Below are 6729 nucleotides of genomic sequence, written 5' to 3'. Positions count from 1 at the left end.
ACTCATGTCCATCAAGTCAGTGATGCCATCCAACCGTCTCATCCTCTGTCTCCCCCTTCTCCTCCTGCCTTCAATCTTACCCAGTGAGTCAGTCCTTCCCATCAGGTGGCCAAAGTATTGGAGTTTCAGCTTCAGCATCAGTCCTTCCAATGAATAGTCAGGACTGATTTCCTCTAGGATGGACTGGTTGGATCTCCTTGCAGTCCAAGGGACTCTCACGAGTCTTCTCCAACATTATAGTTCAAAAACATTGATTCATTGGCGCTCTAGAATAGGCAAATTTGTGGAGCCAGAAAGTAGAATAGAGGTTACCATGGGCTGTGGGAGGAGAGGGAATGAAGAGATATTGTTTAATGGGAACAAAGTTTCTGTTTGGGATGATGAAAAGTTTCTGGAAATGGATAGTGGTGACTTATACAACATTGTGAATGTACTTAACAACACTGAATTATACACTTTAAAATGGTTAAAATGGTCAATTTTTTGTTATGCATATTTTACCACAATGTAAAAGGGTTGTAAAAGGAAGACAATGTGGTCATAGTAGTCTACTTGACATTACCAGATCTTTGAGGCTTTAAAAAGTAGTCAGAAATTCAAATTAACATAGGATATCTCCTGAGTTTTACCTTGTAAATTTTAATAACACTGTCTGAGTCAGACAAAAATAATCCTACAGTCATTTAGGCTTACTTGAGACTTCTAGGGAGATATACTAGCAGGCTATTATGATATGGTGGAAAGACTGGGATTGAAGAGCTCCAGATTCTATCAATGCTGTAAATTACTTTATATCTCATTGCTTGCATTTTCCTGTAAAATGGGATAAGGAATGTCCGATATCTCATTCAAAAGTGTTGGAGTAAATACAACACTGTCACGTAGTATAGTCAACTTCTTGAAAGATGCCTTACGTGAGCCTCACATCTGATGTCATTGTGTGAGTAAATTGATAAAGAAAATGTGTTAGTCTTTTACTTAAAAACAGAAAGCTATTCTCTCATGTCATGCAGAGATCATGTTCTGTTTGAGTTGGTGGTGTCAGTTTATTGAACGAAAGTCAAGATGTTAGGTTTCACAGGCTTGTTCTAGTATTTAAAACACTTTTTATAGGCAATAAGATTCTTGTTTTACCCTTGTCATTTGGTAAGATGCTTAGATATCTAGAGAGCATTTCTTCTAAGTTCTAATGAAATGAAAGTCCTCTCAAACTCACAGAGCCCCACTTTATCCATCTGTAAAATGTTGATATGCTCTATCTTGTCCACTTGACAGGGTTGTTGTGAGAGTTCCAAAGAGGTCCTTTCATTCACCTATTTATTTGGTAAATATTCTCTGTGAGCTTATGAACTATAAGCTGGGATGTTGGGAATGTAATGCTCAGCAAGAGACACGATCCATACCTTCCTGAAGTTTCCAGTTATGTGGGATTGAAATGTATGTTAAAGCACTTAGAACAGTGCCTGGCACTATAGTAGATGTCCACACATATCATTTCCTAACTGATGGTTGATTTTGGGTGTTAGTTTGACTGGGATATGGGAGACCCAGGTATTTGGCTAAAGATTATTTCTGGGTATGTCTTTGAGGTTGCTTCCAGATGAGGTTAGCATTTCAATCAGTCGATTGAGTAAATCAGGTAATCCTCCCCAGTGTGGATGGGAATCATTCAATCTGTTGAGGGCCTGACTACTGCACTGAGACAGTAGTCTTCTTCTGTCCTTGGACTGGGACTTCTATCATTGGAGATCCTGTTTTTCAGGCCTTCAGACTCAAACGGGAACTTACTCTATGAACCCTCTGGTTCTTGGGTCTTCAGACTTGGACTTGAAATTCTATCACATTGATTCTCCTGGTTCTCAGGTCTTCAGACTCAGATTGGAACTACACCACCAGTTTTCCTGGGTCTCAAGCTTACAAATGGGAGATTCTGGGATTTCTCAGCCTTCATAATTGAATGAGCCAATTCCTTCCAATAAATCTCTTTACCTATATACATATGAATTTGTATACACATATACAAAAGTAGTGGGCCACTTTTGGTAAGCAGAGCTGGATGTAGATATGCACTGATTTTCCTGTTGGTTCTGTTTCTTTGACAAACCCTGATTAATACACTACCCTTGAAATATCGTCGTTGTTCTTTAGTTTTGACCCCATGGACTGTAGCCTGCCAGGTTCCTCTGTTCATGGGATTTCCCAGGCAAGAATACTGGAGTGTCTTGCCATTTCCTTCTCCAGGGGATCTTTTCAACTCAGGGATTGAACCTGCATTTCCTGCCTTGGCAGGCAGATTCTTTATCACTGAGACACCAGAGAAGCTCACCCTCAAATTTATCCATGCACACCCAGGTCAGTGCCCTGAAATCAAGAAGGTGGACCTCAGCTGCAACTCTGTTGTTTATTTTGTAATGTCATATTGCCAATATTTATGGTACTCCTAGGCCATTGCTACTCATTCTGTAAGTATAGGAGTCATTCTTCTGCCCTATAATATAAAACTTCAGTGAGAGAGCAAGTCATCCAAATTATATTCCCCAGAGAGCAGGCAAATGCAATTTTACGTCCAGAGTAGAGAGGATTCAAAAGTTTACCAAAGTCCTAGGAACTTAAATGGTAGGCAGGGATAATATTGCTGTTCATCACTGTCTACTTATTTTCTATTTAAAGAGTTTTATCTTCTTAGTAGAGGGGGTTGGTTTAATAGAATGTCAGGGGAAATGTCTAGTGAGTGTATTGATTGAATGGATGATGATAAATGTGGGCAACTTATCTCCTAATCTTCCTCTAGGTTTGACTAGCTGAGGATGAATAAAATTATTTTTAATATACCCCAGAAAGTCTTTTTTCATTGTCTTGGGATTTTGGTGCCATACATATACCTAAATGACTTTTTTCTCCCAGAAAGAGTAAGAATTTGTAGATTGGCACCAGGTGGAAGATCTTTAATACATGGTACTTTTTTTTTTTAATTAGTTGAAGGCTAATTACTTCACAACATTTCAGTGGGTTTTGTCATACATTGATATGAATCAGCCATAGAGTTACACGTATTCCCCATCCCGATCCCCCCTCCCACCTCCCTCTCCACCCGATTCCTCTGGGTCTTCCCAGTGCACCAGGCCCGAGCACTTGTCTCATGCATCCCACCTGGGCTGGTGATCTGTTTCACCATAGATAATATACATGCTGTTCTTTCGAAACATCCCACCCTCACCTTCAAAAATATGGAACGCTTCACGAATTTGCGTGTCATCCTTGCACAGGGGCCATGCTAATCTTCTCTGTATCGTTCCAATTTTAGTATATGTGCTGCCGAAGCGAGCACTAATACATGGTACTTTATGCCTAAATGTTAAGTTTCATCATCTCAGCTAGGAGCAATTAAGTTATGCTAGGATACTACTTGGGCTTCCCTGGTGGCTCAGATGGTAAAAAATCCTCCTGCAGGAGATTCAGGTTTGACCCCTGGTGGGGAAGATTCCCTGGAGAAGGAAATGGCAACCCATTCCACTATTCTTGCCTGGAGAATTCCATGGACAGGGGAGACTGGTGGATTATAGTCCGTGGGGTTGCAAAGAATCAGACAAGACTGAGCAACTAAAACACTCCCACAAGATACTACTTAAGGAAGCAAACAAAGAAATATATTTACTGTTCACATATCAAATATGTTCACATTTTACAGAGAAGATGGTCATAATATTTCAAGGGGAGAAAGTCATGATGTTCATTACCAAGGGCAAGAAGAGGTTTCTAAGGCATATAACACATTGTGTGCAAAGTAGAAGCAACCTGAAGGGATAGAAGGAATGAGACTGTATAACAAAGCAGATTCATTTATGTCAGATTCCATTTTCTAATATGAAATATTTCTGAAAAAAGCTTGTACAGAAGACAGCATTCTTATTATTGTACATCTTCCTTTTGCTTGCTCGAGACAGAAGCAGTCCTGAAAATGTTTTTACTCTGATGTTGTAGCTGGAAGTGTACTTCTGTCATATCCAGAGTGACTAATACTGTTCAGGATGATCCGTTCAAATAATAGGGTTTTCCTTGCTTTTAAGGTCACTTGGGCTATAATATTGTTATAGTCCTTTCTTCTGCTCTGTGGTCTCATTTTCACAAAGAATTGGTAGAAAAATAGAGAGGATATTGGGTACCACTTGTTCATGGGCCTGATGCCACTCTTAACCTGTCTCTGTGGTCCTGTGTCTTCTTACTAATGATGGACATGCATGCAACAGGGGTCTTCAAGGGGTGCAGTGCTTGGGTTTCAACATGGATTCAATAGCAACAGCAACAACAGAGACTGACTCCTGGGTATTTTTCCTTCAAGTTAGAAACTAGAGTGGAAATACTGAAAGAACATTTGTAACTCAAGCAAATTTGTGGCACTAGAAGTGAAAACATCATAGGTTATATTAAACAGTGGTAGAAAAAGTTTTTTGAACAGAATGTAACTAAATTTCAAACAATTTTTAATTCTACTGAATATTCAGCCACATCTCAAAAACTAATAAAAAATTCACTCAAACCTTCTGAAAAGAAGGAATCATCTCTTTTTAGCTCCCTTAAGTTAACCTGAATGTCTGTCCTGTCACTTTTATGTAAGGAAACACATGGCCTCAAACTTTGCTTTCTGGTTACAATAATTTCCTGTTGTAGGTTTGTCTTTAGTTAGTTTCCAAAAATCTCATATGCCTAAGGCTTTGGAGCCACACATATTTCTGCTTTGTAGTCTCATTTTCACAGAAGGTAGGGAAAGAAGAGAGATTGTGTAGTTCTTATTCACAAAAGAAATGCAAGATTTTGGTTAAACTGAAATTGTTTGGGAAATTCTAAACTGTTGTTGTTGCTTTTGTTTGGTGGAAGTAACTAAATGCTGCTGCTGCTGCTAAATCACTTCAGTCATGTCCGATTCTGTGCGACCCTATAGACGGCAGCCCACCAGGCTCCGCCGTCCCTGGGATTCTCCAGGCAAGAACACTGGAGTGGGTTGCCATTTCCTTCTCCAATGCATGAAAGTGAAAAGTGAAAGTGAAGTCACTCAGTCATGTCCGACTCTTAGCGACCCTATGGACTGCAGCCTACCAGGCTCCTCTGTTCATGGGATTTTCCAGGCAAGAGTACTGGAGTGGGGTGCCATTGCCTTCTCCAGTAACTAAATGAGGAAGCTTTAAATAGTTAATAAAACACAGGACTCCTGGGTTCTAAAGTCCAACTCTGTCACTGTGTTCCTGTGTGACTCTGGGTAAGGTACCATCCCTCTCTAGGCCTCTTGACTTGTTTATAAATTGGGTATCTTTGACTAGAGTATATCTAATGATACACAATATATAATTATATATAAATGGAATATGATATATATTTCACCTAAAACAAGTGGACAAAACAGTGTAGTCTATAGAACAATGTCCTGCTGGTTTGCTGGGCTAATCCTTCCTTATTTTATACTCATGCTCAGGCCAACACATTGGAAGTCCTTTGTATTTTCTTGTAGGCCTGAAGAAAAGCATTTTCCTATGCTGTATTAACTTCTGAAAATGCAAGATTTTGGCTTAATATGTTTTCCCCAGCTTTTTATTTTATAACATTTCAAACCTTCAGAAAAGCTTCAGGAATATTCAGTGAAGAGCTGAATACCCCTCACTTAGATTTACCAATTGTTGACATTTTGCCAAATTTGTTTCATTTTTATTTCTCTTTCTCTACTCCCTGCCTAGATATAAAGGCATTGCTGAACCATTTGAGAATTTATTGCAGGCATCATGACACTTCATCCCTAAACACCATAGCATATATCTCCTAAGAAAAAGGCTATTCTCTTACATAACCACTAGATAATTCCCTGAGGATTTTAACATTGATTCGACACTATTATTTAAAATCCACTATGTATTCAAATTTCCCCAGTCATCCCAATAATGTCCTATGTAGTTTATCTTTTGTGGTTTAGCATCCAATCAAGGATCATCTGTTGCATTCCATTGTCCCTCAATTAACCCCTCCCTTGTTCTACAGTTCCCCAGCTTTCTTTGTATGCTTTCCTTCTGGCCGCACTGCACGGCTTGAGGAATCTTAGTTCCCTAACCAGCAATTGAATCCAGGCAGTGAAAGAACGGAGTCCTAACCACCGGACCGCTAGGGAATTCCCAGTACAGACATTTTCTGAGGAGTTCAAGTCAGTTGTTTTGCAGAATGTCCATCACATTAGATTTGCCTGTGCGTGCTCAGTTGTGTCCGACTATTTTTGACCGTCTGGACTGTAGCCCGCCAGACTCCTCTGTCCATGGAATCTTCCAGGCAAGAGTACTGGATTGGGTTGCCATTTCCTTCTCTAGGGGATCTTCTGGACCCAGGGATCAAACCTGTGTCTCCTGCTTGGTGGGCGAGTTCTTTACCACTGTGCCACATAGGAAGCCCTAGATTTGTCTAGTTGGGTCCTAATGATTAGGTGCAGGTTAAACTTATAAAAAATATATTTATTTATTTATTTTTGGTTGCACTGGGTCTTCCTTGCTGCATGCAAGCTTTCTCTAGTTGCAGCGAGCGGGGGCTACTCTTCGTGGTGTTGCGTGGACTCCTCACTGTGGTGGCTTCTCTTGCCGCAGGGCACAGACTCTAGGTGCACAGTATCAGTCATGCTGGCGCTTGGGCTTAGTTGCTCCATGGCATGTGGAATCTTCCTGGACCAGAGATCAAACCTGTGTTCCCTGCGTTGGCAGG

The 6729-nt window shown here is 40.3% G+C and overlaps 1 non-coding gene across 1 annotated transcript; it reads right to left on the bottom strand.

Annotated features, from left to right (window-relative positions):
• Positions 1-3221: 3221 nt before the first annotated feature.
• LOC122702385 lies at positions 3222-3328 on the bottom strand. Its single transcript, XR_006343245.1, has one exon. It is a non-coding gene; the product is annotated as a U6 spliceosomal RNA (small nuclear RNA).
• Positions 3329-6729: the final 3401 nt, after the last annotated feature.

Source organism: Cervus elaphus, chromosome 10 (assembly GCF_910594005.1).
Source record: "Cervus elaphus chromosome 10, mCerEla1.1, whole genome shotgun sequence".
Classification (NCBI taxonomy): Eukaryota; Metazoa; Chordata; class Mammalia; order Artiodactyla; family Cervidae; genus Cervus; species Cervus elaphus.
Note: the sequence above shows the minus strand (reverse complement) of the source record. Positions and strands in the feature narration are given on the sequence as shown.